This window comes from Chanodichthys erythropterus, chromosome 2 (assembly GCF_024489055.1).
Source record: "Chanodichthys erythropterus isolate Z2021 chromosome 2, ASM2448905v1, whole genome shotgun sequence".
Classification (NCBI taxonomy): domain Eukaryota; kingdom Metazoa; phylum Chordata; class Actinopteri; order Cypriniformes; family Xenocyprididae; genus Chanodichthys; species Chanodichthys erythropterus.
Genome location: NC_090222.1, coordinates 23,397,501 through 23,419,820, shown reverse-complemented (window position 1 = coordinate 23,419,820; position 22,320 = coordinate 23,397,501). Strand labels below are relative to the sequence as shown.

The following is a 22,320-nucleotide window of genomic DNA, read 5'->3' as shown; positions in this document are numbered from 1 at the left end:
TTTGTTTAAAAGACCTCCGAAGAACAGGCAAATCACAACATAACACAGACTGTTACGTAACAGTCGGGGTGTACGCCCCCAATATTTGCATATGCCAGCCCATGTTCCCAACATTATGAAAGGCATTAGACAAGGGCAGTATTAACGTCTGGATGTGCACAGGTGAATCAACAGACTAGGTAAGCAAGCAAGAACAATAGCGAAAAATGGCAAATGGAGCAATAATAACTGACATGATCCATGATATCATGATATTTTTAGTGATATTTGTAAATTGTCTTTCTAAATGTTTCGTTAGCATGTTGCTAATGTACTGTTAAATGTGGTTAAACTTACCATCGTTTCTTACTGTATTCATGGAGACAAGAGCCGTCGCTATTTTCATTATTAAACACTTGCAGTCTGTATAATTCAAAAACACAACTTCATTCTTTATAAATCTCTCCTACAGTGTAGCATTAGCCGTTAGCTACGGAGCATAGCCTCAAACTCATTCAAAATCAAATGTAAACATCAAAATAAACACTGTACTTACGCGATTAGACATGCTGCATGACAAACACTTTGTAAAGATCCATTTTGAGGGTTATATTAGCTGTGTAAACTTTGGGGGGGGCGGAGAGCGCGAGCAATTAAAGGGGCAGCAGCATGAATCGGTGCATAGTTAATGATGCCCCAAAATAGGCAGTTAAAAATAATTATTTAAAAAAAATCTATGGGGTATTTTGAGCTGAAACTTCACAGACACATTCAGGGGACACCTTAGACTTATATTACATCTTGTAAAAAAACGTTCAATGGCACCTTTAAAAAATAAGTGGTGGTTCTTTTATGGCAAGACATAAAAACATACCCTGTATGCTATGGTCTGATAAAGCCATATGTAGGCATGGGCACATATCCATTTTTTTTCTATTAAGGTTTTGTTTTTGTTTTTTTTTAATAAGGGTGTTTATTGCAATTTTATGGGTCCTAGTTCAGTTTATTGCAACTCTGATTCAGTTCATAAAAATAAAGTTGTTTAGAACCTGTAATTTATCGGAAGGTTCTCATTTAATGTGGAGAGATCATTCTTGGTTCATTGAGACAGAGTTCATTCAAGAACTGCTTGAATTGTTCAGTCCAATTCATCAACAAATCATTAAGGTTTTGCAAACAAGTGCAACTGAATCATTTAAAAAAAAATCTGACTCTAAATGAATCAGTGAGTTGTTGACTCAAGAATAGCTCATAATGAATTCAGTCTGATTTCATAAACGAATCATTTAGACAGTGTTTTCTGAATCAGTGTATTCTGTATAATGGTTCTGGTTGAATGTAGACTGCTGTGATATTATTTAAATCAAGTTTTTCCAGTTTAAAATTATATAAAATAATATAAATGAAACAAAAAAAAATCTGACTATGTGAATCAGTGAGTTGGCTCAACAACTGCTCAGAACGATTCAGTATAATTTGTGAACAAATAATTCAGACTGGGTTTTATTAACTTATTCAACTTATTCAGTCAGACCAGATACAAAAGAATGATTTGTTCAGAAATCAGACATCGCCACTGAACTTTGCTAAGTTTAAAAAAAGGTCCCTCCACCCAGTCAAAAGACATAAAATGTAGCTCTTCATCTGAAGATCTGTGAGCAAATCTCTTCTTTTAGACACAGTCTCAAATAAATATTTATGAGCTAATAATGAAGAGATTAGGGGCTGCTCTGCTCGCTCAGTGTCTGTTCCGGGATTTGGTATCTGGAATACCGCTTGAAATCCCTGAGCGGAACCTCTGGCGCCATTCAGGCTCAGTGGACCAGAACAAATCCACAGCACCACAGTCATGCCGTAATGTAGCATCCCAACGCTACGACGTGGGCTTGGGCATTAATTCACCGCCAATGGTGCAGGGCTTCCAATGCCTCGGTAAAGCTGTTTGGGTTAATACCGCTACAGAAAACAGCCTTAGCTGACCTATCCTCAATAAAAAAAAGAGATCTAAAATCTCTCCTTGCAGCAGGACCAGAGAAGTGTGCACATTCTGTGGAGTCCCATTGAGTGCTACTGGCAAGAATTGAAAGTTTTAAAAAGTATGTGCCAAACCTCTGAAGTTTGGTTACATTCATATGTCCTGAGGTCTGACTGGCCTTTGTAATAGGATTATGACTGAGTTTGGAGGGGGACACACAGAGGTTGATATAAGGATGCATTCTTTAAAAGACTTCTGAAAAACCAGAACACAGCTGCCGCTGGATAACCTGAAGTGAACCTGGTCCAACTGTGATCAATGCACCATGCTAAATCACAACAAGGAAGTTAGTGAAGTAAAACTAACCTGAGACATTCTTCAAGACTAATCAAGAATGAAGAAATTAGGGGATATGCAGACAAAAAAGCAACCTTGTGACCTCTGTAAAGGTCTTAACAGGATGAAAGCCCTATCCTCAGGTATACAATGTACTAAGTTCATACAAATATTTTTGAGGATGAATAAATAAATGGATATTCCAACATTTTACGCATTAGTGGAATCAAAAAGTAACTTAAAACTTTTTGAAGGACAGAAACTCTGATTACATTTTCCACCAATTTTTCCATTGTATTCTGTACTAATGTTCTTGTACTGTCGTCTGGGTTGAAATTATTTAAATAAAGTTTTTCGTTTTGGTATAAAATTATATAAAAATAAAATAAAATAAAAATACGAAAACAAAACACAAAACACCAAAGCAAAATAACCAAACCAAACAAAACCAAACAAAACAAAAAAAAAACAAAACCAAACAAAAAACAAAACATAAACAAAACCCCCTAAATGGCACATAAAAATAAAATAGCTTGATTGATGTTTTTGAAGTCTTTCAGAAGTTTGCATCCAGTCTAAATGTGTGGTTCTTGGCCAGGATAAGCTGCTATGCTGACCTTATATCAAAGTTCTGCCTACACAAGACTAATGTTAAACATATTTAGCTTGAGGAACAAGTGGAACTAAACAATCTTAGACTCATTTCATGCAGCAGTGCACATAAATCTACACTGAACAAGCACAAGGGCGAGATCAGAATGAGAGATTCAGAAGCCGTTAACGTTGTGCACCTCAGTGAATGCGAGATCACTTGAAGTCACTGAGGCCATTGTCGGCAGAGCTTTGTTCTGTTCCTACTCAGTGTCACATGATGGCAAATAGCTGCACCTACGTGCACTAATACCCATATTAGCCACTCATCTCTTTCCAAAGCCTTTTTCCTTCGCCTCCCTCATCCACCTACATCTCATGCCGGTTTAATCCCTGTTTAAACCCAATCTCAATTAGCCAGTCTGACCACCTAATGGATCCAGGGAGAAATAAAAGTGATTCATGATGCCAGAGAAAACAAAAGCCTGGTTAGAAAACAAAGCCTGGTTAGATGCAATACAGTGCAATATATTAGCAAACAGCCAACAAATCCTTCAAAGTGCTGCATTGTTTTTAACATTATTGTACCATTTTTACACTGTTAAAGAGTTTCTAAGACCACATGAAATAGAAGTTGTACTTTGCATCGAAGTAGTGTATTTATAGTATTGTAGTGCATGCATATAGTAAGTAACACACTTACTAGAGTTATTTAGTGTATATCTAAAATAGTGAACAAAACTAAACAAAATACACCAGTGTTAAAAATCTGATACTGATAAACCAATAACTTTCATGTTATGAAAGATAACTGATGAAAGATTTATAATAATTGTAATAATATATAGCATTGTCATATTAGTCGAACAGTAGATAAAGTAGAGATGCACCGATCATGATTTTTCATGGCAGATTCCAATTCAGATTTTTTTTTTTTTTGACATTTTTTTCTTTGTTTAGGTAAATTTGTTGTTTATTTATTCTATAACAGGCAAACTGTCCTTAAACAAAAAATATCAGTAGCCATTTAAAATTAGAGGCAACCACTGCATTTTAATCACAATGCAAACAAAGATGCTACACATGAGCAGTTTTTTTTTTTTTTAATTAGATTATAATTCAATATTATAATGTATAATTTTTTTAAATTTTAATAATAATAGTCTAACTTAAGATTTGTGAAATTATGTCACATTAAGCCTGGAACACATCAAGCCGACGCACAAGTGGTGACGAAAGCTTACTGCGGGCTTGGCTCACGTCAGCAGCGTCTGGGTCCAAAGTTGCCCTGACACACCAAGCCGAAACTCGACACCCGAAGGCCAAGTAGCACATCCATTCTGTGCCTGCGTAAGAAGAAATGGCTTTCTGTACCAGCAGGTGGCAGTAGCTGAACAGCCAATCAAAATGATCAGATGGCCCGACTGACAAACAAGCTCCGACGCAGATTCAACATGTCGACGAGGACCAACTTCAGCCGACGGTGTGGAACACACTGAGAAAACTTAGTCGATTGACGAACAAAAACTACCCGATGGCTGACAGTCGGCTTGGTGTCACGGCCGACCGTCGGGCTTTAGACACCAGCACAAAACAAAAACAGCAGACAGACTGAATGAAAATGCATATACTTATATTTTTCTTCCTATATTTCGAGTACCGCGAACAGCGAGCTTGTTGTGTCTGGTTACTGGTACAGTATTTGCTCTACTGGCGCATCTTTGTTCTCTTCAGCATGTCCCATCTCTGTCCTGTGTTAACGTCCTGTTTACAGACTTTGTAATATTTCCACACAAATGGAATTTTGGAGAAATGATTATAATGCAGTTCCTGTGCAAGTCCAGAATAGATATTAGCGAAAATAACCATTCCGATTGATGGCCAGTCGACCGGTACATCTCTAGATAAAAGAACTCACAGTAGGATCCAGTGCATTTCACATGTAGCTGAAATGTGACCATAACAGATCCTTAGGCCAAAAAAACACCCACAAAAGGAGGACATGCAACACTGCAACTGAACCTGTGCCTCAGCTCCAGGCACAATGGCTATCCTCCAGATGCACTGATGGGAACCATTTTAAGGCCACAGTCATGTAGACGTCCTTTTATTCCCATGTATGTTTATGTACATAAAAGTTAAAACCTAAAACAACATGTATGTATCTTTGCCCTAAAATGTGCTGCTGTGTAAAGCGTTTGCTCTTTGCATAAAGCCTTAAAGAAGTCTAAAAACGTCCATAAACCCAAAATCCTTTTGCTCTGTGTGTAAAAGTCGAGTAAAAACACACCATTCTTAGCACTTAAGACACCAAAGCTTTCAATCCATTGATCTACAAGGGCTGCAGGCAAGAATTATACTCTCTCATATGTTAAATGGAGCTATAGGGTAGGTCCATCTAGCTCTGAGCTAGCTGTGTAAGCACTGACACCAAGATAAAATAAGAATGAAGGAACAAATTCTCCCTGTCAGACAGTCCTCATTCCTGATTAGTATCTGGAAGCAGAGAGGATGAGTATTTCCCAGGAAGAATAGGAATTGAAAGGGATTGAAAAAGAGACAAGAGGAAGTGAAAATCTTGGGGGCCTGATCCGAAAATCTTGGGGGCCGATCCATGACACAAAAACCCCGACCACAACTGATGATGTTTGTACAATAAACAGAATTATTAATAATTAGAGCGATTATCAAACTGACCAATAGTTTTTACCAATATTAACAACTTATTATTCATTCATTCATTCATTAATATTATTATTATTATTAAAAATATATTTTTCAGTATAGTAGAACACCAGCAGCATTAAATAGCAAATAAACAGTTTTATTATTAATATTTTTAATATCATGAGTAGTAGTAGTATGAATACTTATTTTTACATTTACTTTATTATTTTTAATAATAACCGTAATGTTACTATTATTATTAATAATAATATTAATAATAATATGCTATATTTTCTAGTACTTCTAATACTAAGTAGTAGTAGTACTAGCAAATACATTTCTATTATTTTCAATAATAATAATAATAAACTATATTTTAAAATAATAATATAAGCTCATTTGTTAATATTACTACAACTATTATTAAATAATAACATTTATAATGACGCTACTTATACACACACATATATACACATACACTTCTAGTGCTAATAAAATAATAATATTATTATTATTGATATTAATAAAAATTGATAATTATTATAACAATTATTATTATTGTTGTTGTTGTTATTATTAATAATAAATTATTATTGTTATTATTTTTATAAACATATTTGCTATTATTGCAAACATTAGTCACACACACGAATATTCTAGTCCTACAAAAAACAATATTGGTCAATCTCTAATAATATTTCATTTACAAGTCTGCTTGTGAATTTTTGTGCATAAATCCAGAACCGTTTGACAAAGAATCAAAACTAGAGGTGGGAGAAAATGTTCATAGTGAAGAGTGAAGCCCTTCAGGATTCAAGGCGAGACAGACATCGTCCCACAAGATGGAACACAAACTCCAGTGAGCTTCATCTAGCACATGCATATGCATTATGGATGTCAACCAAGGGCTGCATGCTGATTTCAGCAGAGAACACGAAGGGCAATCTGAGAGAGGGAACCAGGGGAAGAGGAAAGACTAAAGACAGACAGGGAAAGAGAGACTGTGAGAAAGAGAGTGGGAGTAGATGAGAAAGTGCCGAAAGGAAGAAGCACTTCATCTGCGGTGATCTGATCATGATCTGGGAATAGAGTCCAGAGACCTGAGGGAGACAACTGGGAGACAAACTCTAAAGGAAGCGATAAGCTCTTTCTGGCGGTCGGTAGTAGATCAATAATCCTTCACTCTCAGGTCTCCAGCAAACACCCGAGTCCGATAGGCTCACCTGTCATCTGGGCCCTTCATTCATTCAATTATCCTCATGCTGCATTTATATAATTCAAAACCATATGTCAGATCATATCGAACATTTTATAAACTGCTTGACATCTGCTTTGGCGTTCCAAGCGGCTGCTGGCAAGGCTTCCACTGACGTCTCAGCACTATTTGGAGGGCATGTGGGAGAAATCATTCTGTACGCCACACAAAATTAGGAGCATGTAGGTGTAGACTAAGATGGTCTGAGGGAAACTGAAAATGTAGCTACCTGCAGGAAATCACACAACATAGACAGTGGACATCTGTGCTTTTACTTTAAAATTATATCTTCTAGAGAGGAATTGCTCTATAACGGGGGCACAGTGACTGAAACAAGCGTTAATTTTAAAAGCTCTGTTCCAAACTATAGTGAGCTGCAAACAAGAAGTCTGTTCCAAAAGGTAAGAAGCAACATTATGCATTTTAAAAGGTAGCTAGCACCTTTGTGAAGAAGGCAATCCAGTGGGGGAAAAAAATGGTGGTGGATGAAGATAGATTATATGTATTTTTTTAATAGATTTTATATGCTGACATGCATAAATACATACATATACAACACATCATATCAATAATATGGAAATATATTTAAATATATTTACTAGTAATTATTCTGATGGGATTAGTTTTCCAAATTACATTTTAGTCACAAGTATGTGGATTTAGACAAGATCGGAATCTATATCCAAAAAATAAAGAATCACTATATCCAAAAAATAAAGAATGTACTGCATCAATTTCACTGAAAAAAAAAAAATCAAAGATGGTGGTTAAATCAAGATTATGTGTTGGTATATATAAATATATATCAACACATAATGTATTAATAATATACAAGTATATTTAAATGCAATTTGAAAGGGTTAGTTCACCCAAAAAATAAATTTCTGTCATTAATTACTCATCCTCATGTCGTTCCGAACCCGCAAGACCTTCGTTCATCTTTGGAACACAAAAACTAATGAAATTACCACATTCAAGGTCCGAAGAAGTAGTAAAGACATGGTTAAAGTAGTGCATGTGACTGCAGTAGTTCAACCTTAATGTTATGAAGCGATGAGAATACTTTTTGTGTGCAAAAACAAAAAAATAACAACTTTATTCAACAATTTCTTCTCTACCCTGATAGTCTTATACGCAGTTGACGCGGTGCCGCGCTTTCGTGTTTACATCCGAACGCCGGCTCAGTATTGATGCTGTAAAGCAGGGATGCCCAACAGGTCGATCGCGATCTACCAGTCGATCGCAAAGACATTGCTGGTAGATCGCACACAATTTTAATAAATGCTTTTGTTAAATTTAATAAAAAGAAATATAACGATGTCCTTCCTTCTTTTAGTTTCTGTCTGACTTGCATTTGACTAATAAATTTTGACCAGTTGAGATTTTTGTTTATTCAGTTGCCTTGACAACTAATAGCCTGCTTCACATGCATCACGCCTTCCAAGAGCTACGGAGTTCGGAGAACAGAGCGCAAGGTCAGCTTCCTCCAATTACTCACGAAACAGCCGTCTCTGAAGTAAGCATTCGCGTGTATTGAGCAGACGGTTTTCATGGACACATCCATGATCTTTTTCATGTTCAGCATTTTCGCACAGAGCTTGTTGTTGTTTATGATAATTGATAATGATAATTAAAGAAGTTGGGAAAAGCATCCTCCTCCTTGTACTTGGCAATGAATCCGTTTGAACGGCCGGCCATCGCAGGTGCTCTGTCAGTTGTGACGCCAGTTTAGACATTGGCAGCTGTGTTTTGTCGACAAATATTATGCAAACTGTTTGATTCTATTCAGTCATCAGAATAAGTTAAATGCCTGTAATCTGTTTTTGAGTTTACTGTTAAAATTGAATATAAAACAACAAACATTTTTCTCCTGAATTCCATGTAAAGATACATGCAGTAGTAGCAACAAGCATTTGGAATGTTTTTTTTTATTATTATTAATTAAACAGTTTTTTTGGTTGGTAGATCTCAATTAGTTGATCATTTTAAAGTAGATCATCACGCAAAAAAGTGTCCTGCTGTAAAGCTTTACTACTTTTCTGGACCTTGAATGTGGTAATTTCATTGCTTTCTATGGGAGAAACAAAAAAACTCTCAAATTTCATCAAAAATATCTTAATTTTGGTTCTGAAGATGAACAAAGGTCTTACGGGTGTGGAACGACATGAAGGGGAGTAATTAATGACAGAAATTTCATCTTTGGGTGAACTATCCCTTTATATACTTTTCTGATGGGATTTGTTTTCAAATTACATTTGAATCACTCCATAACAGAGTATGCTGATTCAGATGGGATTAGAATCGCTGTAGTTACTGTAACCAAAAATAAATTAATTAATACATTTATTAAGCAGCACTACTCCAATGAGAAATAGTTTTCCAAATTATGTTTGAGGTGAGCCACAATTATTAACAGAGTAAGTCGATTAGACAGCAATACTGAGCTAAACTGCAAACTGTCTGCCCTCTCTCTCTTCACCGTTCCCACATCTCAGACCTCAAATACAGGAAACACTAGTAGGTGCGTTCCATTCGACCGTAAGTGGACTGCGAAGTGGACTTCACAGGGTATTTCGCCATCTTAAGTGAGATTCCATTCCGAAGGGAGCGAACATGTTCCGTTCGAAGGGCACTGCGAACGGCATAGGGAATAAGGGAACATCGATACATCACTTCACAGGAAGTAGAGAGGTAAAATTACCCAACTGTCATTGCGCACCACGTCACCATTCAGAACTGCGATGAAGCAAAGCCGTTGAAAGAGTTTAACGGCTCTCTGGTTTTGAGTATTCATACATTTTATACGAACGAAAGTATGAATGGTTATGGCGATGAGTGTTACATTTGTATATTTTATTGTATGAATAGGCATGACAAAGTAAAAGTGTTGAAAAGCAGCTAAGGCTCTATCATTTATTTAATTTTATTTTATTTTATTTAACGTTACCTCAGGAGTGTTTATGCGGCTGCGCGTGGAAAAGAAAGCGCATGAGACCATGGATTAAGAATACATTTATACAGTTAACCAAATGAGAATTTATTTTCATATGGCATGACAGTTACAGCTTCAAATCTGTTAAAAGTCAATTTTAAATTCGAAAGTAAATTAAAATATCTATTTATTTATTTATGTCATCAATCATCTGTCTTTGACTTTCTTTGATGACGTTTGCAGGGTGTTCCAAATGAACGATTATTGTCAGCGAAGTCCACTTCAACTGATATACCGTGCTCAGGGAGTAGGGAGCAGTGAACACTGCGTAGGGACCCTGTCGAATGGAACGAAACACTGTACAATACTTATTGAAACAACCAGTTCTTTAGTTACCTTTGTAATTTCACAAACACCTTGTAAGAGCGCAAGCCTTTGGAAAGTGGCGAGGCCGCGCTTTCCGCGCGTTTTAGACGCGATATGTGAACGGCTGATATCTATGTAGGCAGTGGACAGCAAGGCAGCTCACAAAGTTCTGAGAACAGGCGTTAATGTGTTTCCACTAATACATTAACTGTAGACCACTCAGCCTTCGGGTATGTCCTTAATCATTAGGGAGTGCTTGTGAACATAATTTAACATGATATATCAGCGTAAGCAAATATGACAAAGTGAAAACAGCGTATGAAAGCATGATCTTCAAGCACACGCACACATAATACACAGCACATGGAGCTCAGGTAGAACAGACAGGTGTGAAAGAGAAGTCTGCTGAGGTGACAGCAATGCAGTCCCTGCTGACACCGGGCGCACTCATGCCATAACCTGCCAAGAACAGCTGTCACACCAGGGAGAAGTCACCCACAGAAACAGAAAAAACACTTCCCATTCAAATAACATCCACAATGCTGTGACATGGCAGGTGTCACTGAAAGCTGTAAAATAGAGGAAACTGACTATTTCAGGCTTGATGTTATCCATCTGGATGTGCGAATGTATGCGTTTAAATCAAGCTGACAGCACCATCGCCTTAATTCTCTTTTCAATGCATAAGCTCACATCCCGCTCATTCCGTCTATAATGACTTAATGGTGCCGATGTAATTACGGGCCGCCTGCGTGATGCCACTCAGCTTACCTAAAGGATGCCCATGGGAACCTGTTATACTGGCTTACAACTATCCATACAGTAACAGCAAACTTCAATGGAAAGTGCTGTTGCTCATTGAGTGGTTTCATATTTCATAGAGTCAACTGATTGGCGAGAGCTGACGTTAGCACTAGGTACGCGTAAACGGTGACCTGCGACCTCTCTCTGCTGATTTAACTCTGCAAATTTTGTGTAACTTGACAATTTGTAATTGGACAACATTTTGGAACTCGAGACAGATGACGGCTACTGCAGCTAAAGGTGTTTGCGTGCCAGAGGAGGAAATAGTCGGGAGGTTTGGCGCACATCCACTCCTGACCCAGCGTCATTCGAGCAAGGGAGAATGAATTCGGTGGATTTTTGAAATTCAAATAAATCTACCATAGATCGATGCTTGAGACTATGTAACTCGATACTTTCCCAAAGGATCTCCAGAGAGTGACAAAGGGCTTGCTGCAGATTGTGTATCCAGAAGCACAGGCGGCAACTTTCTGCTTGGGTGTCACAATGAGAAAAGGCAGGAGAAAGAAACAGACAGGAAAATGAGCGTCCTACCAGATGGGTGTGTTTATGATGAGATCTAACAAGTACAACAGACTGCATCTGTGATTCCAGGCTCGTGCTCACTGCCAATAATTGCTGAAAAGTGCCAGATTTTTTAGAAGTTGGAATCACTTTTTGGAGATATTTATAGGGGTGGATTCAGATGAGTTAATCATTCTGTGCTTTAAAATACCTTCAAATTCTGATTTAAATGATGCACAATATATCATGATCGTCACTATATCGGTATTGGTCATTATTAGGATTTTATAAAATGATCAACATCAGATAATTTAGACCAATACTAGAAGCAGATATCTGAGCTTTTACAATTAATTTATTAATTATTTTATATTAAAATATGCTTTTTATATTATATATATATATATATATATATATATATATATATATAAATTTATATATATATATATATATATATATATATATATATATATATATATATATATATATATATATATATATATATATATAAATTTATAGACATATAGATATACACACACACACACATTTGCATTTCTTGAAATAAAATAAACATGAACTTATATAAAATAATAAAATTTGTATATATATATATATATATATATATATATATATATATATATATATATATATATATATATATATATATATATATATATATATATATATAGGGCTGCAACGATTAATCGTGATTAATCGTTAGCAAAATAAAAGTATGTTTACACGTAATATATATATAAATATACACACATTCATGTATATATTTAAGGAAAATGTTATATTTATATATAAAATATTTATGTTTATATGTAATATAAAATAATACATGCATATATTTCTAAACTTTATGCCTGTGTGTGTATTTATATATACATAATTATTATACACAGAACACACACATATACTACGTAAACACAGACTTTTATTTTGCAAACGATTATTTGCGCTTTATATATATATATATATATATACACACACATATATGAACGAACATGCGGTAAACAAGGGGTGTAGAACGGGGTGTAGAACAATTATTAACCATCATATCAACCAACATTTATATTTCAGAGTATCCCCAGTAAAAAAATAACACATACTTTCCTCAATAAAATGAAAGGAAATACAAGCAAAGACAAGGAAATAGAATTGTATTCTAAATCCTTCCCTGAGGCTTATACAACACAAAGAGCAATATATTTTATGATCACATTACATTCATATGAGTCCATATATGAGGATGGCTTTCACCCACTATATTTCATACTCACTATATTTCATGTCTCTATATCAGAAACACGTGGTTCATAAAGGGGGTCCTTGTTTGATGGAGTCTTAGTGAAATGGACTTTCCTGGGCTCATGGATCAATATGACTTTAATCTCTGCTGGACTGGGCCACCGAGAGGCTGAGTATGGAGAATAAGGGCATGGCTGGTGTAAATCTCTCCAGCCTGTCAGTGCAGCACTAGAGCCAAGATGAAATTCAGAAACCTCCAGATCTCCACCACAAACCTCATCAGTACATCCCCGAGAGTTATGTGACAGCTGTGTATTCCTTCGACAGCACATAGACATAACAAATAAGCCATACAAAGATACTAAATGCTAATCGGAGAGGCCATAAAGCATGATATTTGTAGCATGTCAATCTAAAACTCAAGCTAAAAGGTCAGGCAAATGGAAGGTTTTGTCATAAACCAAATGTTATGAGCAGTCTTATCACCATTTCATATACAGTTCGAGAAATACTGCGAGAGGTAAGAGAGAAAGAAATAGTGAAAGAGGGAGAGGCTTGAAAAACACTTACAATGAATGAGAGAATAGAGAGTCATGCAATTACAAAAGATCTATTCTACTGAGAGGACATTTTGCATCCTCAGATCTTTGTACTTGCCAGGAACTGGCAAAACAGATAAATGATTCAGACAAGAGCTCGCCCCATTTGTTTAAATAGAAGGTACAAAGAAAATGCCACTGGGCCACATAGATTATAAAAATGCACTGAAACAAGCAGAGACCTTCAAAACAGGTCATGAAGACAAAAGGCCAGCACAAAGAATCGCTGAATACTGCAACGCAAATATCACGACAGAAAAGAAATGTTCAGGAAAAAAAAAAAATATATATATATATATATATATATATATGATGAAGGCCAAACAATTAATGCTGAAGCTCTTTATATTTTTTGCAAATATTTTTATATATTATATTTTTATATATATTTTTAGCGGAACACAAAGGACATGTAACTTAAGTTCAGTTCGGTCTTGAAATTTCGGGCAAACGATGTACTGAAGGATTAAAGGTTTAGTTCACCCAAAAATTAAATGTCTATCATAATTCATTATTTACTCACCCTCATGTGTTCCAAACCCATAAGACCTTCATTCATCTTCGGAACACAAATTAAGATATTTTTGATGAAATCCGTGGGGGGTTTTTTTTATCCCCCATAGAAAGCAACACAAGTACCACATTCAAGGTCCAGAAAGGTAGTAAAGACATGGTTAAAATAGTCCATGTGACTACAGTGGTTCAACCTTAATGTTATGAAGTGGCAAGAATACTTTTTGTGCGCAAAAACAAAACAAAAATGACATTATTCAACAATGTTTTCTTTCCTGTCATTCTCCTATGCTGTTTACGTTTAACGCTTCCAGGTTCTACATCAGAATGCCGATAAAAAAAATATAAAAAAATCTCAGATTTCATCAAAAATATCTTGATTTGTGTTCCGAAGATAAACGAAGGTCTTATAGGTGCGGAACGACATGAGGGCGAGTAATTAATAACAGAAATTTCAATCTTTAAATCCATCTTTAATCCAAAATTTCAACCTTTAAATCCATGTATTTATGTTATAATTTTCTTTTATAACAGTTAATATATGCTTTCATTTGTCAACAATGAAGGCATGTCCAAATAGTCAGAAAATGTTCAAAGGGTTGCACACTTTCACATTCCTTGTAAAGCGAGGAAGAATGGAAATCTCTCAGCATCTTAAGTTAAAGAACTTAAATCTTTTGAGTTTAACCATTTTTCAGAAGCCAGTTTGCTTGACTGGTTTCCGACCTTAACGACCTTATTTAACTGTCCAATGAGGAAATCTTGCCACAAAAAACATGCTCCATGCAATTCTGTCCTTGGCTATTGTGCCATCTTTCAGAGTGGATCTTTCAGGAGCTGAGAGGGACTCTTGAGTGACTGGCTGGCTTTTCTAATGACAGAAAACAACACCTGAAAAAGCAGAGTAGCAGAAGGAACTCTTATGGCAAGAAACCCTGCACTCAGAAGGCCTAACTACCATCATAGACCAAACATTGTTCCTCTAGAATTATCCTTAAGAACCATGAGTTTAAAACAGGCAAGAAGTATGCATTCAGAGAGAATGTAATTAGAGGCAAATGTAGTTATAGGGGGGATTTCACACTGGGCACATTTGCTGTGGTCAAGCGAGATTGTTCCTGTCCGGTTTCACACTCAACTTGATTCTGTCGAACCCTGGTGCATTTGCATTCATATTACATCATCAATATATAGTGTTTTTTATTGTATCTGGTTGCACTCACTCAGCACGATGAAAGTCTTGCTCGTATCCAAGGTAAATCATCACCACTGTCATCCCCTGTATTTGTTTTGTTAAACCAATGACGTTGTCATTGGCTGAAATCCATGCGCTGGTTATATTACTTCCAGAAAAAGTGCGCACACAAGTTCAAGTTTCTTTCACATTCACACAAATCATACCACAGTTCTAGTGCAACTAAACTCAGACCACCTCCTACAGGAAGTCTTAGGTTCGGTACCCTGGTGCATTCAAGAGTCCGGGGTCTCATAGTCTCAGCCTCAGACGTCACACCCATGGACCATTGGCTGAACGTCTGATGCATATGGCACACTTAAGCTGGCACACTTCAGGATTTTCAAAGTCATCATCTGATTGGTTGAATTTTACAGGATTTCCGGGAGACGTGTGTCGCATTCTTTAAATGTCCGCCTGCAAACAAATGGCGTGACGCCAAACCCCCTCGTGGAAGAAGAACGGCGTCATGTTTACAACTTTGACAATGAGTGCATACTTAAACACTGGGTTTTCAAAACTATGTGAAGTTTGCGGCTCCATTTTAGGGATATTATAGGGATATCGACTTTACATTTTCACACCCCTAAACATGACACGGAACAAAACAAACTGTGATTGGTTGCGTTACATGTCTGTCAAAAATGTTCTCTTGGGCAGTCCTTGGCCAATGAAAGTTGCAATAGAGTCCAGACCTTCTGCCATCAGTCTGAAGGTCTGGCTACATGAGACTAGGGGTAACATTACCAATTTTTCATGCGAACTATGCCCCGTTTTGAACTACTGGTGAAATAAAGTGAAACTATGGATTTGAAAGCATGCAATTATGCCTGGAATCACTTTAGTCATGAAAATACAGTTAAAGGGTTAGTTAACCCAAAAATGAAAATTATGTCATTAATGACTCACCCTCATGTCGTTCCAAACCAGTAAGACCTCCGTTCATCTTCGGAACACAGTTTAAAATATTTTAGATTTAGTCCGAGAGCTTTCTGTCCCTCCATTGAAAATGGCAGACTGTCCATGTCCAGAAAGGTAATAAAAACATCATCAAAGTAGTCCATGTGACATCAGTGGGTTAGTTAGAAGTTCTTGAAGCATTGAAAATGCATTTTGGCCTAAAAATAACAAAAACTACGACTTTATTCAGCATTGTCTTCTCTTCCGGAATCGTTTCCATTGAATTGATTCCATTGAATTGATTCCATTGAATTGATTCCATTGAATTAATTCCACTGAATCCTTTCATCTGTCGGCGTTGGTAATGCACTTTGTTCTAATCACCAAAAACAACCACGGCGATGTAAAAGTGCATTACCAACGCCGACAGATTGGATTCATTGGATTCAATGAAATCAATTCAATGGAAAGGATTCCAGAAGAGAATACAATGCTGAATAAAGTCGTAGTTTTTGTTATTTTTGGACCAAAATGTATTTTCGATGCTTCAAAAACTTCTTACTAACCCACTGATGTCACATGGACTACTTTGATAATGTTTTTATTACCTTTCTGGACATGGACAGTCTACCATACATACATTTTCAATGGAGAGACAGAAAGCTCTCGGACTAAATCTAAAATATCTTAAACTGTGTTCCGAAGATGAACGGAGGTCTTAAAGGTTTGGAACGACATGAGGGTGAGTCATTAATGACGTAATTTTCATTTTTGGGCGAACTAACCCTTTAAGTACAAGATGTGGAGTGCCAATCTTCCATATGCAAAATATTATAATGACAACACTATTGTAATAGAATGTTGTAAATTCTTTGTGCTGTAGTTGCCTGTGTTTCATCGTTGTCGTTAAGGGAGGAGCGCATCCACAATGGAAGTTACGCATTCAGACAAGCACAGTCAAGTTCACATCCTGTGCATCCATAAGGTTAATCTCATAATAGGATGCTTTGGTTGAGTTTATTAACCCGCTAGCAAAGCACGTCAGTTTACCGGTGTTTATTCACTCTCCAGTATCAGCTCAAATGGCAATGCCAGAAATTATTGACTATGATTGGGTTATTTGATTCCTTTTAGATGTTTCTTTTTTCATAAACGTTGATGATATTATCAGTAATCCAGCGGAGTAATTTTTTTTTATTTACTTTAAACAGTAGGCCTATGTTTTAATTAAAATTGTTTCTCGTCATGGCCTCAAAAACACGCAGGGATGTCTGGAATCACTTGACAAAGTAGATGAAAATGCAGTTAAGTGCAAGATATGCAGCGGCAATCTGCCATATGCAGAACACTAGAATGTTGTGAATTCTTTGTGCTTTATTGCCCGTGTTTCAATAAAGTCTTGTTGCGTGAAGAGCGCATCCAGAACATGACATTTTCTGGCTAGCACATAACTCATGCTGCCTACTTCTGAAGTCATCTCAAAAAGAAGTGGGAGGCCGTTCATGTGCCATTTTTACCTCGAATACTCATATTTACAGTAATTCCAAGAGCATGTGAACGCAACATTAGTCCAAGTTCACTGCATTTGCATCCTTTTGAGCAGATACAAGTTGTAATGTTTATGTTGTGTATCCAGGATATCTGATTAATCTCATTTATGATGAGTCAAATAGAACAGGCTTAAGTTTACTGTTCATTCATTCTTCAGCTTCACCTCATGCTATTCCTTTTAGTCGTTTCTTTTTCGAAAGCATTGATGTATTATTGATAATCTAGCAGTGTTATTTTTCTAGTCATATTTTCATATTTTGATAAGGCATATTTTCGTCATTTTTGCCATTTGCTTATTTTGCAATTAGTAATAACCTCCTAAATTTCAATTAACAACATTTGCAAAAAAAATCTTGCCTTGGCAGGTGTTTATTTTATACCCTGGGTGGATATAATTCAAAAAGGCATTGCAGAGACGCCCTTTAGTCTCAATCATTGTTTACCATCACCAGTGAAATTACTAGGCTTAAAAATAAAGTATATTCACCACCCACACAGTGTAAACACCTGCAATCCTCTGATACGTGGTGCTGCTCAACAGACACTAAACAAAGTTAAGGCAAAAAGCTTCCTGAAAATGAAAATGAAAGAAACGTAGCCTCAGGCATTACTGCTTGTAAGGAGGAGTACAAATCATAGAGTGCACTGTCAGGATGAATTCAAAAAAGCTGCACCTGGGTAGGTTGGATTTAACATGGGAGAATCTAACCGAGCGGAGATCTTGAAGCAAAACACGCCAAACTTAAGGGCAAGCCGAGGCTTCTAAGTGCCTTCCTATTCTGGAGTCTGTGATGATCTATTTCACTGTCATTCTCACATCTAAACACCAGTCTTAGATCCTCTCAGAGCCAAATTTCCATCAGGGGCCCCTTGAAATTGGAACTGTTTTTTGAAATCCGTAGATAAATCAGTGAGGAATGGAGCAGCCTTCCAGAGACAACAAAAGGAAAAGCCAGCACCGGTTCGCTCTGTTGTCGTACGCTTGTTTCTCATCAGATGTTGACTCAGAGCAGCTCTGCCGTTTGAAGAGGAGGAGGGGAGAGCCCTTTGGCAGTCCTCCTTTCCCAAAACTCCCTCCCCACCCTGCACCTCTTATAGATATGACAGGCGAGTCCAAAGAAAACATTTCTCGACAAGAGACGGACTGCCTCTGATGCCGGGGGAACAAGCGCTCTCAGCTGTTGCATTAGAAACCCTCTCCGACAAATTTCCTCATTATTTCAGTGACGCTTAACAGTCTGAAAGGAAAAATAAATGGTCTTCTGAGCTTCTACTGCAGATGGAAGTGCAGAAAAAAAGCTGTGCAATTTCCTTAATTACAAAGGAAATAAAATTCCGGTCACCAGGGTCCTCGCCGCCTCCTGTTTTACATGTACTCTGCAATTAGATGAGGTCAAAGAATTTGGATGTCAGGTTGATTCTGATTAATGAATCTGTTTGATGCGTAATATCTGGGTGCCCGAGACATCTGAGCCCTCCAACCACTGTCTCCCGCCTACACCCGGGCATCATTATCTCATAATCAGTGGGGAAAACCCTTTAAAACTTCATCCGCACTTTCATAACTTTACCAACAAGCCATCCTCTGTGCTACACTTAAACCTTTGAAAGCAAACAAAGGTTTCATGTCCTGAGGTAATTTGCATGATGACCACGATTATGTGAAAGATTTCAATGCTCTGGACTCACTCAGCTACTGCAAAGTTGCTGCAGTGGGTTCTGGGAAAATGGATAACACCTTGATGCACATGCCATGCTCTGCACTACAAGAAACAGTTGAAGTCTAAGCTATAACTAAGCTAGAGGACTGACAGTCCAGCAAACCTGAGGAAGCCAATTAGGCACTGTGGAAGGACAGAAACTCGTCTTTTGCAATATCATATTGAAAAGTTCTTCAAATTCAAGATCTTGTGTACAAGATTTACCCCTCTAAGTGACAGATCAATATCAGCCAAGCCTATTTATTCAGTCTACACTTTGCCAATGACAAAAAGTAGTAATTTTGATCAAATATCATGTAAAATTAATAGGCAACCCTATTGAAATTTTGGCTGATACTTAGAATGATAATTCATTATATTTTGAAGCTGACAACTGATAATTTGGCTGACGGATATGAATACATTTTTGTGGGTTGAAAACAAAACTTAAATGAATCATAAATGAATGAATTCCAGATGTCTGTTTCTCAACACACCACACATAATTATATTAATTAATTCTAATTAATCTAAAATGTAATTACTTTTAGAACAGGTGACAAAATCTCTCTCATCCCACAATCACTTAAATGTGGTCAACCGTAAAAAAAAACTTGGAATAAAGAAATGTTATTTTAAAAAGTTAAATGGAAAATTTAACTTTCGCAAATGTCACAAATGTGTGTCATGGGAAAAAAAAATACAGGCTCTGAGTAAGCAAGGCTAACTGTTGGCTATCATTATAATCTGCAATAATCTCCCTATTTTACTTATCAGGGGTGTGTTTTCCGAAAGCATCGTTAGTCAACTATGGTCGTAAGTCCCATTGAACTCTATTGGTAACGACAGAACTTTGGCAAAGGCACCCCAGGCTGATAACATTAAAAAGTCACATTCAGCACCCAATACGTCGGTAAAAATTAGTTCAGGTAATCGACTTTTCCCACAATATTGTATCAACATTGGCCAATGAAAGAAAGACCCATATCGGCCAACTCTAAACCCACCACAACACACTGTGCAATTAATAGAAAATTATGCTAAATTATATTTACAGATATGATCTGGTTTAAACAGATTATTCCAAATGTCAATACCATAGAGTAAAATCAAGCTGCAAAACTCAACAAAGAGCACTGCATGTCAAACCTCCCGAGACTCCATCACTAGGCAGCTAATATGAAGCTGCCCCATTCTGTCTCAGCTTTAGTATAATTATCTTCATGTGCTTTAATTATTTCCCTATTCGTTCTAATGATGTGCTTCATTCCCTTTATTATGAGAGACATTTGCTTGTGTCAGTTCCAGCATAGCGACAGAGTTTGGATCGCAACAGCATCTATGATTATGAACTAAAAGAAAATATCCTTGAAAGGTGAAATCAATTGGAGGTCAGCCATGCAGTCATTATGCTATTCACAAGTAAGAAAAAATACATCAAAAATCATCAAAACCTTACTTATTAACCTCAGTACTGATTCCAATGCATTTTCAATCGTCAAAGTAATCTCACCAGCACACTCATTGATTTAAAAAAAACGAATTTTCATTGGAATGTTGAAGGATTTTGTGTTTTTATACATTTGTACGAACCAATTTATTATAATTTTTTTTTAATTACATCATCAGTCCTTATAAAGTTCATCCATTCATCATTACTGTAAGACGCAAAATAATGATGCACAGCTCACAAAAGGAGGGATATGAAGAGCTACAAATGAAGTAGACACTTGGTTACAATGCCAGTATTCATCTCACATCAGGTCACTCATCACTGCCTTCTGTCAACCAGGCCATGGGAAAACAAAAGAGAAGAAAAAACAACAGCGGAAACAGCAGCCGAACACAATAAGAGTGGATTATACTGTGTAAAACAGGCCAAAAACCAACAGAAACTAGGATTAGACTGCAGCTGAAGAGCAGAGGGAATGCACAGACCGCAGCAGTAGTCACAGAACCCTACAGCTACTTGACAGCTTGCTAAATGGAAGCCATTTAGTTAACTGAAAATCAATAGCTTCCTCAAACGAATCATGATTGTTTGTCAAGTTTCTTGGTCGAATCATGCGACATGTTTCCTACAGCCTGGCTCAGAGGGAGTGGTCCATTATGAGCAATCACACACCGGCACCCTTCAGTTTTCCTGTACCTGCTCTGTCTTCATACAGCCCACTGACAGTGTGGAGGAGGAGGCAGTTCATAATTTCTGTGCGTGTGCGGATCAGGTTATGCCTACGAGGATAGTCAAATCTGAAATCAAAAACTGTGGCGAACAGCCAACACTCCTCACAAAGAAAACAGCTTAAAAAAAAACATAGGTCCTAAATAATGGAAGATAATGTAAATGTAAAAGGGTTTGCTGGTTTCCGAGGCTGGTCAGGGTGATCTGTTGGCTGGCGTTTCATGGCCTTCTAGCTAAACTAGCAAAGTGTGACCAGTTTGTGACTGTTTGAACAGACAGGGAGACCAGCTTAAACCAGTTAAAACCAGCAAACCACCAGCAGCTGATGTTTTTCACGATGGAAAAAAAAAAAAACACACAGCTAAACCAGGTGAAAGCCATATCATCTTAAACTAGATAAGACCATTGAACAATCTTAGGTCTTAGGCTCGTTTAAGACTATTTATTCATTCAAAAACACAGAAAAGTGGCGCCTAACTCAGATTTTTTTATTAAAATGATTAAGAAACATGTTTAGGACATGAGATAATGGCCTATTGGACGCTTCAGTGCGTGAACAACACATAAACAAGCTGTTATAACTCATAAGCATAACCGGATATATGCGAGTGCTTTTTATCAGCAATAAAGAGCGCAGTGAAGTGAATCAGGGATTCAGTGAACGTTACATCACTGTACTTCACGCTACTCTCCAAATATACTTCACTGTAAAACATTTAGTCCTACTAAAAGCGAAAAAAAAGTTGTATCTTTCTGTGAGAGCGTGTATATTAAAGATTATTTCGTGGTATAAATTAAAAAAAAAAAAAAAAAAAAAAAAAAATTCAACCCCAGTTATAGGAAAAATCAGAAAAGTTAAAACAAAAATAACTTGTATGCTGCTGGTGGTTAATTCACTTTAAAATACAACTCGCTGTCAATCCTTCTGGTGTGAATTCGACCAAAAAAATTCACCTCACAGCTTTTATAACACATCTG

General features: G+C 36.9%; 1 protein-coding gene across 10 annotated transcripts in view; it reads right to left on the bottom strand.

Moving 5' to 3' along the window:
* The window catches only part of ptprub (protein tyrosine phosphatase receptor type Ub), a 261,558-nt gene that overhangs the window by 238,575 nt on the left and 663 nt on the right, over nt 1–22,320 (bottom strand). The gene's annotated exons all lie outside the window — the stretch shown is intronic.